This window comes from Osmia lignaria, unplaced genomic scaffold (genome assembly GCF_051020975.1).
Source record: "Osmia lignaria lignaria isolate PbOS001 unplaced genomic scaffold, iyOsmLign1 scaffold0003, whole genome shotgun sequence".
NCBI classification, from domain to species: Eukaryota; Metazoa; Arthropoda; class Insecta; order Hymenoptera; family Megachilidae; genus Osmia; species Osmia lignaria.
This window is the reverse complement of record NW_027478160.1, coordinates 2,618,725-2,636,109: the sequence shown is the minus strand read 5'-3', so window position 1 is coordinate 2,636,109 and position 17,385 is coordinate 2,618,725.

Genomic DNA, 17,385 nt, shown 5'->3' with positions numbered 1-17,385 from the left:
AGAACATAAAAAGTAGGAAACCTAATTTTCTACAAAAAAGGTCGCTTAACATTTTGCCGTAGCTCGCTTCGTTTCCGAGATATTTGCAGATTTATCTCAAGGGAAGGGGCCTGACGGACATATTTCGAAATATTTCTTATTCTTGTTGTTCTTCTTCTGCACAGCTAAACTGGAAGTGGCATTTCCAGCTCGCAATAGTGCAGAGTTATCCCAAAGAAAGGGGTCACGGTGTTTCCGTATCTCTATTATGTTGGTGCGGCTTCGGAACTTTTAAATATCTCGATATATCTCGAAAACTACGCTTCTGATCAAAAAATATCATAGAACATAAATTGTAGGAAACATAATTCTCTACAAAAAAGGTCTCCTAACATTTTGCCATAGCTCGCTTCGTTTCCGAGATATTTGCAGATTTATCTCAAGGGAAGGGACCTGATGGACATATTTCGAGATATTTCTTCTTCTTGTTGTTCTTCTTCTGCACAGCTAAACTGGAAGTGGCATTTCCAGCTCGCAATCGTGCAGAGTTATCTCAAAGAAAGGGGCCACGGTGTTTCTGTATCTCTATTATGTTGGTGCGGCTTCGGAACTTTTAAATATCTTGCTATATCTAGAGAACTACGCATCTGATCAAAAAATATCATAGAACATAAAAAGTAGGAAACCTAATTTTCTACAAAAAAGGTCTCTTAACATTTTGCCGTAGCTCGCTTTGTTTCCGAGATATTTGCAGATTTATCTCAAGGGAAGGGGCCTGACGGACATATTTCGAAATATTTCTTATTCTTGTTGTTCTTCTTCTGCACAGCTAAGCTGGAAGTGGCATTTGCAGCTCGCAATAGTGCAGAGTTATCTCAAAGAAAGGGGCCACGGTGTTTCTGTACCTCTATTATGTTGGTGCAGCTTCGGAGCTTTTAAATATCTTGATATATCTCGAGAACTACGCATCTGATCAAAAAATATCATAGAACATAAAAAGTAGGAAACTTAATTCTCTACAAAAAAGGTCTCTTAACATTTTGCCATAGCTCGCTTCGTTTCCGAGATATTTGCAGATTTATCTCAAGGGAAGGGGCCTGACGGACATATTTCCAGATATTTCTTCTTCTTGTTGTTCTTCTTCTGCACAGCTAAGCTGGAAGTGGCATTTGCAGCTCGCAATAGTGCAGAGTTATCTCAAAGAAAGGGGCCACGGTGTTTCTGTATCTCTATTATGTTGGTGCGGCTTCGGAACTTTTAAATATCTTGATATATCTCGAGAACTACGCATCTGATCAAAAAATATCGTAGAACATAAAAAGTAGGAAACTTAATTCTCTACAAATAAGGTCTCTTAACATTTTGCCATAGCTCGCTTGGTTTCCGAGATATTTGCACATTTATCTCAAGGGAAGGGGCCTGACGGACATATTTCCAGATATTTCTTCTTCTTGTTGTTCTTCTTCTGCACAGCTAAGCTGGAAGTGGCATTTGCAGCTCGCAATAGTGCAGAGTTATCTCAAAGAAAGGGGCCACGGTGTTTCTGTATCTCTATTATGTTGGTGCGGCTTCGGAACTTTTAAATATCTTGATATATCTCGAGAACTACGCATCTGATCAAAAAATATCATAGAACATAAAAAGTAGGAAACTTGATTCTCTACAAAAAAGGTCTCTTAACATTTTCCCATAGCTGGCATCGTTTCCGAGATATTTGCAGATTTAGTTCAAGGGAAGGGGCCTGACGGACATATTTCCAGATATTTCTTCTTCTTGTTGTTCTTCTTCTGCACAGCTAAGCTGGAAGTGGCATTTGCAGCTCGCAATAGTGCAGAGTTATCTCAAAGAAAGGGGCCACGGTGTTTCTGTATCTCTATTATGTTGGTGCGGCTTCGGAACTTTTAAATATCTTGATATATCTCGAGAACTACGCATCTGATCAAAAAATATCATAGAACATAAAAAGTAGGAAACCTAATTTTCTACAAAAAAGGTCGCTTAACATTTTGCCATAGCTCGCTTGGTTTCCGAGATATTTGCAGATTTATCTCAAGGGAAGGGGCCTGACGGACATATTTCCAGATATTTCTTCTTCTTGTTGTTCTTCTTCTGCACAGCTAAGCTGGAAGTGGCATTTGCAGCTCGCAATAGTGCAGAGTTATCTCAAAGAAAGGGGCCACGGTGTTTCTGTATCTCTATTATGTTGGTGCGGCTTCGGAACTTTTAAATATCTTGATATATCTCGAGAACTACGCATCTGATCAAAAAATATCGTAGAACATAAAAAGTAGGAAACTTAATTCTCTACAAATAAGGTCTCTTAACATTTTGCCATAGCTCGCTTGGTTTCCGAGATATTTGCAGATTTATCTCAAGGGAAGGGGCCTGACGGACATATTTCCAGATATTTCTTCTTCTTGTTGTTCTTCTTCTGCACAGCTAAGCTGGGAGTGGCATTTGCAGCTCGCAATAGTGCAGAGTTATCTCAAAGAAAGGGGCCACGGTGTTTCTGTATCTCTATTATGTTGGTACGGCTTCGGAACTTTTAAATATCTTGATATATCTCGAGAACTACGCATCTGATCAAAAAATATCATAGAACATAAAAAGTAGGAAACCTAATTTTCTACAAAAAAGGTCGCTTAACATTTTGCCGTAGCTCGCTTCGTTTCCGAGATATTTGCAGATTTATCTCAAGGGAAGGGTCCTGATGGACATATTTCGAGATATTTCTTCTTCTTGTTGTTCTTCTTCTGCACAGCTAAACTGGAAGTGGCATTTCCAGCTCGCAATCGTGCAGAGTTATCTCAAAGAAAGGGGCCACGGTGTTTCTGTATCTCTATTATGTTGGTGCGGCTTCGGAACTTTTAAATATCTTGATATATCTCGAGAACTACGCCTGTGATCGAAAAATATCATAGAACATAAAAAGTAGGAAACTTAATTCTCTACAAAAAAGGTCTCTTAACATTTTGCCATAGCTCGCTTCGTTTCCGAGATATTTGCAGATTTATCTCAAGGGAAGGGGCCTGACGGACATATTTCGAGATATTTCTTCTTCTTGTTGTTCTTCTTCTGCACAGCTAAGCTGGAAGTGGCATTTGCGGCTCGTACTAGTGCAGAGTTATCTCAAAGAAAGGGGCCACGGTGTTTCTGTATCTCTATTATGTTGGTGCGGCTTCGGAACTTTTAAATATCTCGATATATCTCGAAAACTACGCTTCTGATCAAAAAATATCATAGAACATAAATTGTGGGAAACATAATTCACTACAAAAAACGTCTCTTAACATTTTGCCATAGCTCGCTTCGTTTCCGAGATATTTGCAGATTCAGCTCAAAGGAACGGGCCTGACGGACATATTTCGAGATACTTCTTCTTCTTGTTGTTCTTCCTCTGCACAGCTAAGCTGGAAGTGGCATTTGCAGCTCGCAATAGTGCAGAGTTATCTCAAAGAAAGGGGCCACGGTGTTTCTGTATCTCTATTATGTTGGTGCGGCTTCGGAACTTTTAAATATCTTGATATATCTCGAGAACTACGCATCTGATCAAAAAATATCATAGAACATAAAAAGTAGGAAACCTAATTTTCTACAAAAAAGGTCTCTTAACATTTTGCCGTAGCTCGCTTTGTTTCCGAGATATTTGCAGATTTATCTCAAGGGAAGGGGCCTGACGGACATATTTCGAAATATTTCTTATTCTTGTTGTTCTTCTTCCGCACAGCTAAGCTGGAAGTGGCATTTGCAGCTCGCAATAGTGCAGAGTTATCTCAAAGAAAGGGGCCACGGTGTTTCTGTACCTCTATTATGTTGGTGCAGCTTCGGAGCTTTTAAATATCTTGATATATCTCGAGAACTACGCATCTGATCAAAAAATATCATAGAACATAAAAAGTAGGAAACTTAATTCTCTACAAAAAAGGTCTCTTAACATTTTGCCATAGCTCGCTTCGTTTGCGAGATATTTGCAGATTTATCTCAAGGGAAGGGGCCTGACGGACATATTTCCAGATATTTCTTCTTCTTGTTGTTCTTCTTCTGCACAGCTAAGCTGGAAGTGGCATTTGCAGCTCGCAATAGTGCAGAGTTATCTCAAAGAAAGGGGCCACGGTGTTTCTGTATCTCTATTATGTTGGTGCGGCTTCGGAACTTTTAAATATCTTGATATATCTCGAGAACTACGCATCTGATCAAAAAATATCATAGAACATAAAAAGTAGGAAACCTAATTTTCTACAAAAAAGGTCGCTTAACATTTTGCCGTAGCTCGCTTCGTTTCCGAGATATTTGCAGATTTATCTCAAGGGAAGGGTCCTGATGGACATATTTCGAGATATTTCTTCTTCTTGTTGTTCTTCTTCTGCACAGCTAAACTGGAAGTGGCATTTCCAGCTCGCAATCGTGCAGAGTTATCTCAAAGAAAGGGGCCACGGTGTTTCTGTATCTCTATTATGTTGGTGCGGCTTCGGAACTTTTAAATATCTTGATATATCTCGAGAACTACGCCTCTGATCGAAAAATATCATAGAACATAAAAAGTAGGAAACTTAATTCTCTACAAAAAAGGTCTGTTAACATTTTGCCATAGCTCGCTTCGTTTCCGAGATATTTGCAGATTTATCTCAAGGGAAGGGTCCTGACGGACATATTTCGAGATATTTCTTCTTCTTGTTGTTCTTCTTCTGCACAGCTAAACTGGAAGTGGCATTTCCTGCTCGCAATCGTGCAGAGTTATCTCAAAGAGAGGGGCCACGGTGTTTCTGTATCTCTATTATGTTGGTGCGGCTTCGGAACTTTTAAATATCTTGATATATCTCGAGAACTACGCCTCTGATCGAAAAATATCATAGAACATAAAAAGTGGGAAACTTAATTCTCTACAAAAAAGGTCTCTTAACATTTTGCCATAGCTCGCTTCGTTTCCGAGATATTTACAGATTTATCTCAAGGGAAGGGGCCTGACGGACATATTTCGAAATATTTCTTATTCTTGTTGTTCTTCTTCTGCACAGCTAAGCTGGAAGTGGCATTTGCAGCTCGCAATAGTGCAGAGTTATCTCAAAGAAAGGGGCCACGGTGTTTCTGTACCTCTATTATGTTGGTGCAGCTTCGGAGCTTTTAAATATCTTGATATATCTCGAGAACTACGCATCTGATCAAAAAATATCATAGAACATAAAAAGTAGGAAACTTAATTCTCTACAAAAAAGGTCTCTTAACATTTTGCCATAGCTCGCTTCGTTTGCGAGATATTTGCAGATTTATCTCAAGGGAAGGGGCCTGACGGACATATTTCCAGATATTTCTTCTTCTTGTTGTTCTTCTTCTGCACAGCTAAGCTGGAAGTGGCATTTGCAGCTCGCAATAGTGCAGAGTTATCTCAAAGAAAGGGGCCACGGTGTTTCTGTATCTCTATTATGTTGGTGCGGCTTCGGAACTTTTAAATATCTTGATATATCTCGAGAACTACGCATCTGATCAAAAAATATCGTAGAACATAAAAAGTAGGAAACTTAATTCTCTACAAATAAGGTCTCTTAACATTTTGCCATAGCTCGCTTGGTTTCCGAGATATTTGCAGATTTATCTCAAGGGAAGGGGCCTGACGGACATATTTCCAGATATTTCTTCTTCTTGTTGTTCTTCTTCTGCACAACTAAGCTGGAAGTGGCATTTGCAGCTCGCAATAGTGCAGAGTTATCTCAAAGAAAGGGGCCACGGTGTTTCTGTATCTCTATTATGTTGGTGCGGCTTCGGAACTTTTAAATATCTTGATATATCTCGAGAACTACGCATCTGATCAAAAAATATCATAGAACATAAAAAGTAGGAAACCTAATTTTCTACAAAAAAGGTCGCTTAACATTTTGCCGTAGCTCGCTTCGTTTCCGAGATATTTGCAGATTTATCTCAAGGGAAGGGTCCTGATGGACATATTTCGAGATATTTCTTCTTCTTGTTGTTCTTCTTCTGCACAGCTAAACTGGAAGTGGCATTTCCAGCTCGCAATCGTGCAGAGTTATCTCAAAGAAAGGGGCCACGGTGTTTCTGTATCTCTATTATGTTGGTGCGGCTTCGGAACTTTTAAATATCTTGATATATCTCGAGAACTACGCCTCTGATCGAAAAATATCATAGAACATAAAAAGTAGGAAACTTAATTCTCTACAAAAAAGGTCTCTTAACATTTTGCCATAGCTCGCTTCGTTTCCGAGATATTTGCAGATTTATCTCAAGGGAAGGGGCCTGACGGACATATTTCGAGATATTTCTTCTTCTTGTTGTTCTTCTTCTGCACAGCTAAGCTGGAAGTGGCATTTGCGGCTCGTACTAGTGCAGAGTTATCTCAAAGAAAGGAGCCACGGTGTTTCTGTATCTCTATTATGTTGGTGCGGCTTCGGAACTGTTAAATATCTCGATATATCTCGAAAACTACGCTTCTGATCAAAAAATATCATAGAACATAAATTGTAGGAAACATAATTCACTACAAAAAACGTCTCTTAACATTTTGCCATAGCTCGCTTCGTTTCCGAGATATTTGCAGATTCAGCTCAAAGGAACGGGCCTGACGGACATATTTCGAGATACTTCTTCTTCTTGTTGTTCTTCCTCTGCACAGCTAAGCTGGAATTGGCATTTGCAGCTCGCAATAGTGCAGAGTTATCTCAAAGAAAGGGGCCACGGTGTTTCTGTATCTCTATTATGTTGGTGCGGCTTCGGAACTTTTAAATATCTTGATATATCTCGAGAACTACGCATCTGATCAAAAAATATCATAGAACATAAAAAGTAGGAAACTTAATTCTCTACAAAAAAGGTCTCTTAACATTTTGCCATAGCTCGCTTCGTTTCCGAGATATTTGCAGATTTATCTCAAGGGAAGGGGCCTGACGGACATATTTCGAGATATTTCTTCTTCTTGTTGTTCTTCTTCTGCACAGCTAAGCTGGAAGTGGCATTTGCAGCTCGCAATAGTGCAGAGTTATCTCAAAGAAAGGGGCCACGGTGTTTCTGTATCTCTATTATGTTGGTGCGGCTTCGGAACTTTTAAATATCTTGATATATCTCGAGAACTACGCATCTGATCAAAAAATATCGTAGAAAATAAAAAGTAGGAAACTTAATTCTCTACAAATAAGGTCTCTTAACATTTTGCCATAGCTCGCTTCGTTTCCGAGATATTTGCAGATTTATCTCAAGGGAAGGGGCCTGAGGGACATATTTCGAGATGTTTCTTCTTCTTGTTGTTCTTCTCCTGCACAGCTAAGCTGGAAGTGGCATTTGCAGATCGCAATAGTGCAGAGTTACCTCAAAGAAAGGGGCCACGGTGTTTCTGTATCTCTATTATGTTGGTGCCGCTTCGGAACTTTCAAATATCTTGATATATCTCGAGAACTACGCCTCTGATCGAAAAATATCATAGAAGATAAAAAGTAGGAAACTTAATTCTCTACAAAAAAGGTCTCTTAACATTTTGCCATAGCTCGCTTCGTTTCCGAGATATTTGCAGATTTATCTCAAGGGAAGGGGCCTGACGGACATATTTCGAGATATTTCTTCTTCTTGTTGTTCTTCTTCTGCACAGCTAAGCTGGAAGTGGCATTTGCGGCTCGTACTAGTGCAGAGTTATCTCAAAGAAAGGAGCCACGGTGTTTCTGTATCTCTATTATGTTGGTGCGGCTTCGGAACTTTTAAATATCTCGATATATCTCGAAAACTACGCTTCTGATCAAAAAATATCATAGAACATAAATTGTGGGAAACATAATTCACTACAAAAAACGTCTCTTAACATTTTGCCATAGCTCGCTTCGTTTCCGAGATATTTGCAGATTCAGCTCAAAGGAACGGGCCTGACGGACATATTTCGAGATACTTCTTCTTCTTGTTGTTCTTCCTCTGCACAGCTAAGCTGGAAGTGGCATTTGCAGCTCGCAATAGTGCAGAGTTATCTCAAAGAAAGGGGCCACGGTGTTTCTGTATCTCTATTATGTTGGTGCGGCTTCGGAACTTTTAAATATCTCGATATATCTCGAGAACTACGCATCTGATCAAAAAATATCGTAGAACATAAAGAGTAGGAAACTTAATTCTCTACAAATAAGGTCTCTTAACATCTTGCCATAGCTCGCTTGGTTTCCGAGATATTTGCAGATTTATCTCAAGGGAAGGGGCCTGACTGACATATTTCCAGATATTTCTTCTTCTTGTTGTTCTTCTTCTGCACAGCTAAGCTGGAAGTGGCATTTGCAGCTCGCAATAGTGCAGAGTTATCTCAAAGAAAGGGGCCACGGTGTTTCTGTACCTCTATTATGTTGGTGCAGCTTCGGAGCTTTTAAATATCTTGATATATCTCGAGAACTGCGCATCTGATCAAAAAATATCATAGAACATATAAAGTAGGAAACTTAATTCTCTACAAAAAAGGTCTCTTAACGTTTTGCAATAGCTCGCTTCGTTTCCGAGATATTTGCAGATTTATCTCAAGGGAAGGGTCCTGACGGACATATTTCGAGGTATTTCTTCTTCTTGTTGTTCTTCTTCTGCACAGCTAAACTGGAAGTGGCATTTCCAGCTCGCAATAGTGCAGAGTTATCCCAAAGAAAGGGGTCACGGTGTTTCCGTATCTCTATTATGTTGGTGCGGCTTCGGAACTTTTAAATATCTCGATATATCTCGAAAACTACGCCTCTGATCAAAAAATATCATAGAACATAAATTGTAGGAAACATAATTCTCTACAAAAAAGGTCTCCTAACATTTTGCCATAGCTCGCTTCGTTTCCGAGATATTTGCAGATTTATCTCAAGGGAAGGGTCCTGATGGACATATTTCGAGATATTTCTTCTTCTTGTTGTTCTTCTTCTGCACAGCTAAACTGGAAGTGGCATTTCCAGCTCGCAATCGTGCAGAGTTATCTCAAAGAAAGGGGCCACGGTGTTTCTGTATCTCTATTATGTTGGTGCGGCTTCGGAACTTTTAAATATCTTGCTATATCTCGAGAACTACGCATCTGATTAAAAAATATCATAGAACATAAAAAGTAGGAAACTTAATTCTCTACAAAAAAGGTCTCTTAACATTTTGCCATAGCTCGCTTCGTTTCCGAGATATTTGCAGATTTATCTCAAGGGAAGGGGCCTGACGGACATATTTCGAGATATTTCTTCTTCTTGTTGTTCTTCTTCTGCACAGCTAAGCTGGAAGTGGCATTTCCAGCTCGCAATCGTGCAGAGTTATCTCAAAGAAAGGGGCCACGGTGTTTCTGTATCTCTATTATGTTGGTGCGGCTTCGGAACTTTTAAATATCTTGATATATCTCGAGAACTACGCCTCTGATCGAAAAATATCATAGAACATAAAAAGTAGGAAACTTAATTCTCTACAAAAAAGGTCTCTTAACATTTTGCCATAGCTCGCTTCGTTTCCGAGATATTTGCAGATTTATCTCAAGGGAAGGGGCCTGACGGACATATTTCGAGATATTTCTTCTTCTTGTTGTTCTTCTTCTGCACAGCTAAGCTGGAAGTGGCATTTGCGGCTCGTACTAGTGCAGAGTTATCTCAAAGAAAGGAGCCACGATGTTTCTGTATCTCTATTATGTTGGTGCGGCTTCGGAACTTTTAAATATCTCGATATATCTCGAAAACTACGCTTCTGATCAAAAAATATCATAGAACATAAATTGTAGGAAACATAATTCACTACAAAAAACGTCTCTTAACATTTTGCCATAGCTCGCTTCGTTTCCGAGATATTTGCAGATTCAGCTCAAAGGAACGGGCCTGACGGACATATTTCGAGATACTTCTTCTTCTTGTTGTTCTTCCTCTGCACAGCTAAGCTGGAAGTGGCATTTGCAGCTCGCAATAGTGCAGAGTTATCTCAAAGAAAGGGGCCACGGTGTTTCTGTATCTCTATTATGTTGGTGCGGCTTCGGAACTTTTAAATATCTTGATATATCTCGAGAACTACGCATCTGATCAAAAAATATCATAGAACATATAAAGTAGGAAACTTAATTCTCTACAAAAAAGGTCTCTTAACGTTTTGCAATAGCTCGCTACGTTTCCGAGATATTTGCAGATTTATCTCAAGGGAAGGGGCCTGACGGACATATTTCGAGATATTTCTTCTTCTTGTTGTTCTTCTTCTGCACAGCTAAACTGGAAGTGGCATTTCCAGCTCGCAATCGTGCAGAGTTATCTCAAAGAAAGGGGCCCCGGTGTTTCTGTATCTCTATTATGTTGGTGCGGCTTCGGAACTTTTAAATATCTTGATATATCTCGAGAACTACGCCTCTGATCGAAAAATATCATAGAACATAAAAAGTAGGAAACTTAATTCTCTACAAAAAAGGTCTCTTAACATTTTGCCATAGCTCGCTTCGTTTCCGAGATATTTGCAGATTTAATTCAAGGGAAGGGGCCTGACGGACATATTTCGAGATATTTCTTCTTCTTGTTGTTGTTCTTCTGCACAGCTAAGCTGGAAGTGGCATTTGCGGCTCGCACTAGTGCAGAGTTATCTCAAAGAAAGGAGCCACGGTGTTTCTGTATCTCTATTATCTTGGTGCGGCTTCGGAACTTTTAAATATCTCGATATATCTCGAAAACTACGCTTCTGATCGAAAAATATCATAGAACATAAATTGTAGGAAACATAATTCTCTACAAAAAACGTCTCTTAACATTTTGCCATAGCTCGCTTCGTTTCCGAGATATTTGCAGATTCAGCTCAAAGGAACGGGCCTGACGGACATATTTCGAGATACTTCTTCTTCTTGTTGTTCTTCCTCTGCACAGCTAAGCTGGAAGTGGCATTTGCAGCTCGCAATAGTGCAGAGTTATCTCAAAGGAAGGGGCCACGGTGTTTCTGTATCTCTATTATGTTGGTGCGGCTTCGGAACTTTTAAATATCTTGATATATCTCGAGAACTACGCATCTGATCAAAAAATATCATAGAACATAAAAAGTAGGAAACCTAATTTTCTTCAAAAAAGGTCTCTTAACATTTTGCCATAGCTCGCTTCGTTTCCGAGATATTTGCAGATTTATCTCAAGGGAAGGCGCCTGACGGACATATTTCGAGATATTTCTTCTTCTTGTTGTTCTTCTTCTGCACAGCTAAGCTGGAAGTGGCACTTGCGGCTCGCACTAGTGCAGAGTTATCTCAAAGAAAGGGGCCACGGTGTTTCTGTATCCCTATTATGTTGGTGCGGCTTCGGAACTTTTAAATATCTCGATATATCTCGAAAACTACGCTTCTGATCAAAAAATATCATAGAACATAAATTGTAGGAAACATAATTCTCTACAAAAAACGTCTCTTAACATTTTGCCATAGCTCGCTTCGTTTCCGAAATATTTGCAGATTCAGCTCAAAGGAACTGGCCTGACGGACATATTTCGAGATATTTCTTCTTCTTGTTGTTCTTCTTCTGCACAGCTAAGCTGGAAGTGGCATTTACAGCTCGCAATAGTGCAGAGTTATCTCAAAGAAAGGGGCCACGGTGTTTCTGTATCTCTATTATGTTGGTGCGGCTTCGGAACTTTTAAATATCTCGATATATCTCGAAAACTACGGTTCTGATCAAAAAATATCATAGAACATAAATTGTAGGAAACTTAATTCTCTACAAAAAAGGTCTCTTAACATTTTGCCATAGCTCTCTTCGTTTCCGAGATATTTGCAGATTTATCTCAAGGGAAGGGGCCTGACGGACATATTTCGAGATATTTCTTCTTCTTGTTGTTCTCCTTCTGCACAGCTAAGCTGGAAGTGGCATTTGCAGCGCGCAATAGTGCAGAGTTATCTCAAAGAAAGGGGCCACGGTGTTTCTGTATCCCTATTATGTTGGTGCGGCTTCGGAACTTTTAAATATCTTGATATATCTCGAGAACTACGCATCTGATCAAAAAATATCATAGAACATATAAAGTAGGAAACTTAATTCTCTACAAAAAAGGTCTCTTAACGTTTTGCAATAGCTCGCTACGTTTCCGAGATATTTGCCGATTTATCTCAAGGGAAGGGTCCTGACGGACATATTTCGAGATATTTCTTCTTCTTGTTGTTCTTCTTCTGCACAGCTAAACTGGAAGTGGCATTTCCAGCTCGCAATCGTGCAGAGTTATCTCAAAGAAACGGGCCACGGTGTTTCTGTATCTCTATTATGTTGGTGCGGCTTCGGAGCTTTTAAATATCTTGATATATCTCGAGAACTACGCCTCTGATCGAAAAATATCATAGAACATAAAAAGTAGGAAACTTAATTCTCTACAAAAAAGGTCTCTTAACATTTCGCCATAGCTCGCTTCGTTTCCGAGATATTTGCAGATTTCTCTCAAGGGAAGGGGCCTGACGGACATATTTCGAGATATTTCTTCTTCTTGTTGTTCTTCTTCTGCACAGCTGAGCTGGAAGTGGCATTTGCAGGTCGCAATAGTGCAGAGTTATCTCAAAGAAAGGGGCCACGGTGTTTCTGTATCTCTATTATGTTGGTGCGGCTTCTGAACTTTTAAATATCTCGATATATCTCGAAAACTACGCTTCTGATCAAAAAATATCATAGAACATAAATTGTAGGAAACATAATTCTCTACAAAAAACGTCTCTTAACATTTTGCCATAGCTCGCTTCGTTTCCGAGATATTTGCAGATTTATCTCAAGGGAAGGGGCCTGACGGACATATTTCGAGATATTTCTTCTTCTTGTTGTTCTTCTTCTGCACAGCTAAGCTGGAAGTGGCATTTGCAGCTCGCAATAGTGCAGAGTTATCTCAAAGAAAGGGGCCACGGTGTTTCTGTATCTCTATTATGTTGGTGCGGCTTCGGAACTTTTAAATATCTTGATATATCTCGAGAACTACGCATCTGATCAAAAAATATCATAGAACATAAAAAGTAGGAAACTTAATTCTCTACAAAAAAGGTCTCTTAACATTTTGCCATAGCTCGCTTCGTTTCCGAGATATTTGCAGATTTATCTCAAGGGAAGGGTCCTGATGGACATATTTCGAGATATTTCTTCTTCTTGTTGTTCTTCTTCTGCACAGCTAAACTGGAAGTGGCATTTCCAGCTCGCAATCGTGCAGAGTTATCTCAAAGAAAGGGGCCCCGGTGTTTCTGTATCTCTATTATGTTGGTGCGGCTTCGGAACTTTTAAATATCTTGATATATCTCGAGAACTACGCCTCTGATCGAAAAATATCATAGAACATAAAAAGTAGGAAACTTAATTCTCTACAAAAAAGGTCTCTTAACATTTTGCCATAGCTCGCTTCGTTTCCGAGATATTTGCAGATTTAATTCAAGGGAAGGGGCCTGACGGACATATTTCGAGATATTTCTTCTTCTTGTTGTTGTTCTTCTGCACAGCTAAGCTGGAAGTGGCATTTGCGGCTCGCACTAGTGCAGAGTTATCTCAAAGAAAGGAGCCACGGTGTTTCTGTATCTCTATTATCTTGGTGCGGCTTCGGAACTTTTAAATATCTCGATATATCTCGAAAACTACGCTTCTGATCGAAAAATATCATAGAACATAAATTGTAGGAAACATAATTCTCTACAAAAAACGTCTCTTAACATTTTGCCATAGCTCGCTTCGTTTCCGAGATATTTGCAGATTCAGCTCAAAGGAACTGGCCTGACGGACATATTTCGAGATATTTCTTCTTCTTGTTGTTCTTCTTCTGCACAGCTAAGCTGGAAGTGGCATTTACAGCTCGCAATAGTGCAGAGTTATCTCAAAGAAAGGGGCCACGGTGTTTCTGTATCTCTATTATGTTGGTGCGGCTTCGGAACTTTTAAATATCTTGATATATCTCGAGAACTACGCATCTGATCAAAAAATATCATAGAAGATAAAAAGTAGGAAACCTAATTTTCTACAAAAAAGGTCTCTTAACATTTTGCCATAGCTCGCTTCGTTTCCGAGATATTTGCAGATTTATCTCAAGGGAAGGCGCCTGACGGACATATTTCGAGATATTTCTTCTTCTTGTTGTTCTTCTTCTGCACAGCTAAGCTGGAAGTGGCATTTGCAGCGCGCAATAGTGCAGAGTTATCTCAAAGAAAGGGGCCACGGTGTTTCTGTATCCCTATTATGTTGGTGCGGCTTCGGAACTTTTAAATATCTTGATATATCTCGAGAACTACGCATCTGATCAAAAAATATCATAGAAGATAAAAAGTAGGAAACTTAATTCTCTACAAAAAAGGTCTGTTAACATTTCGCCATAGCTCGCTTCGTTTCCGAGATATTTGCAGATTTATCTCAAGGGAAGGGTCCTGATGGACATATTTCGAGATATTTCTTCTTCTTGATGTTCTTCTTTTGCACAGCTAAGCTGGAAGTGGCATTTGCAGCTCGCAATAGTGCAGAGTTATCTCAAAGAAAGGGGCCACGGTGTTTCTGTATCTCTATTATGTTGGTGCGGCTTCGGAACTTTTAAATATCTGGATATATCTCGAGAACTACGCATCTGATCAAAAAATATGATAGAACATAAAAAGTAGCAAACTTAATTCTCTACAAAAAACGTCTCTTAACATTTTGCCATAGCTCGCTTCGTTTCCGAGATATTTGCAGATTTATCTCAAGGGAAGGGGCCTGACGGACATATTTCGAGATATTTCTTCTTCTTGTTGTTCTTCTTCTGCACAGCTAAGCTGGAAGTGGCATTTGCAGCTCGCAATAGTGCAGAGTTATCTCAAAGAAAGGGGCCACGGTGTTTCTGTATCTCTATTATGTTGGTGCGGCTTCGGAACTTTTAAATATCTTGATATATCTCGAGAACTACGCATCTGATCAAAAAATATCATAGAACATAAAAAGTAGGAAACTTAATTCTCTACAAAAAAGGTCTCTTAACATTTTGCCATAGCTCGCTTCGTTTCCGAGATATTTGCAGATTTATCTCAAGGGAAGGGTCCTGATGGACATATTTCGAGATATTTCTTCTTCTTGTTGTTCTTCTTCTGCACAGCTAAACTGGAAGTGGCATTTCCAGCTCGCAATCGTGCAGAGTTATCTCAAAGAAAGGGGCCCCGGTGTTTCTGTATCTCTATTATGTTGGTGCGGCTTCGGAACTTTTAAATATCTTGATATATCTCGAGAACTACGCCTCTGATCGAAAAATATCATAGAACATAAAAAGTAGGAAACTTAATTCTCTACAAAAAAGGTCTCTTAACATTTTGCCATAGCTCGCTTCGTTTCCGAGATATTTGCAGATTTAATTCAAGGGAAGGGGCCTGACGGACATATTTCGAGATATTTCTTCTTCTTGTTGTTGTTCTTCTGCACAGCTAAGCTGGAAGTGGCATTTGCGGCTCGCACTAGTGCAGAGTTATCTCAAAGAAAGGAGCCACGGTGTTTCTGTATCTCTATTATCTTGGTGCGGCTTCGGAACTTTTAAATATCTCGATATATCTCGAAAACTACGCTTCTGATCGAAAAATATCATAGAACATAAATTGTAGGAAACATAATTCTCTACAAAAAACGTCTCTTAACATTTTGCCATAGCTCGCTTCGTTTCCGAGATATTTGCAGATTCAGCTCAAAGGAACGGGCCTGACGGACATATTTCGAGATACTTCTTCTTCTTGTTGTTCTTCCTCTGCACAGCTAAGCTGGAAGTGGCATTTGCAGCTCGCAATAGTGCAGAGTTATCTCAAAGGAAGGGGCCACGGTGTTTCTGTATCTCTATTATGTTGGTGCGGCTTCGGAACTTTTAAATATCTTGATATATCTCGAGAACTACGCATCTGATCAAAAAATATCATAGAACATAAAAAGTGGGAAACCTAATTTTCTTCAAAAAAGGTCTCTTAACATTTTGCCATAGCTCGCTTCGTTTCCGAGATATTTGCAGATTTATCTCAAGGGAAGGCGCCTGACGGACATATTTCGAGATATTTCTTCTTCTTGTTGTTCTTCTTCTGCACAGCTAAGCTGGAAGTGGCACTTGCGGCTCGCACTAGTGCAGAGTTATCTCAAAGAAAGGGGCCACGGTGTTTCTGTATCCCTATTATGTTGGTGCGGCTTCGGAACTTTTAAATATCTCGATATATCTCGAAAACTACGCTTCTGATCAAAAAATATCATAGAACATAAATTGTAGGAAACATAATTCTCTACAAAAAACGTCTCTTAACATTTTGCCATAGCTCGCTTCGTTTCCGAGATATTTGCAGATTCAGCTCAAAGGAACTGGCCTGACGGACATATTTCGAGATATTTCTTCTTCTTGTTGTTCTTCTTCTGCACAGCTAAGCTGGAAGTGGCATTTACAGCTCGCAATAGTGCAGAGTTATCTCAAAGAAAGGGGCCACGGTGTTTCTGTATCTCTATTATGTTGGTGCGGCTTCGGAACTTTTAAATATCTTGATATATCTCGAGAACTACGCATCTGATCAAAAAATATCATAGAAGATAAAAAGTAGGAAACCTAATTTTCTACAAAAAAGGTCTCTTAACATTTTGCCATAGCTCGCTTCGTTTCCGAGATATTTGCAGATTTATCTCAAGGGAAGGCGCCTGACGGACATATTTCGAGATATTTCTTCTTCTTGTTGTTCTTCTTCTGCACAGCTAAGCTGGAAGTGGCATTTGCAGCGCGCAATAGTGCAGAGTTATCTCAAAGAAAGGGGCCACGGTGTTTCTGTATCCCTATTATGTTGGTGCGGCTTCGGAACTTTTAAATATCTTGATATATCTCGAGAACTACGCATCTGATCAAAAAATATCATAGAAGATAAAAAGTAGGAAACTTAATTCTCTACAAAAAAGGTCTGTTAACATTTCGCCATAGCTCGCTTCGTTTCCGAGATATTTGCAGATTTATCTCAAGGGAAGGGTCCTGATGGACATATTTCGAGATATTTCTTCTTCTTGATGTTCTTCTTTTGCACAGCTAAGCTGGAAGTGGCATTTGCAGCTCGCAATAGTGCAGAGTTATCTCAAAGAAAGGGGCCACGGTGTTTCTGTATCTCTATTATGTTGGTGCGGCTTCGGAACTTTTAAATATCTGGATATATCTCGAGAACTACGCATCTGATCAAAAAATATGATAGAACATAAAAAGTAGCAAACTTAATTCTCTACAAAAAAGGTCTCTTAACATTTTGCCATAGCTCGCTTCGTTTCCGAGATATTTGCAGATTTATCTCAAGGGAAGGGTCCTGATGGACATATTTCGAGATATTTCTTCTTCTTGTTGTTCTTCTTCTGCACAGCTAAACTGGAAGTGGCATTTCCAGCTCGCAATCGTGCAGAGTTATCTCAAAGAAAGGGGCCACGGTGTTTCTGTATCTCTATTATGTTGGTGCGGCTTCGGAGCTTTTAAATATCTTGATATATCTCGAGAACTACGCCTCTGATCGAAAAATAT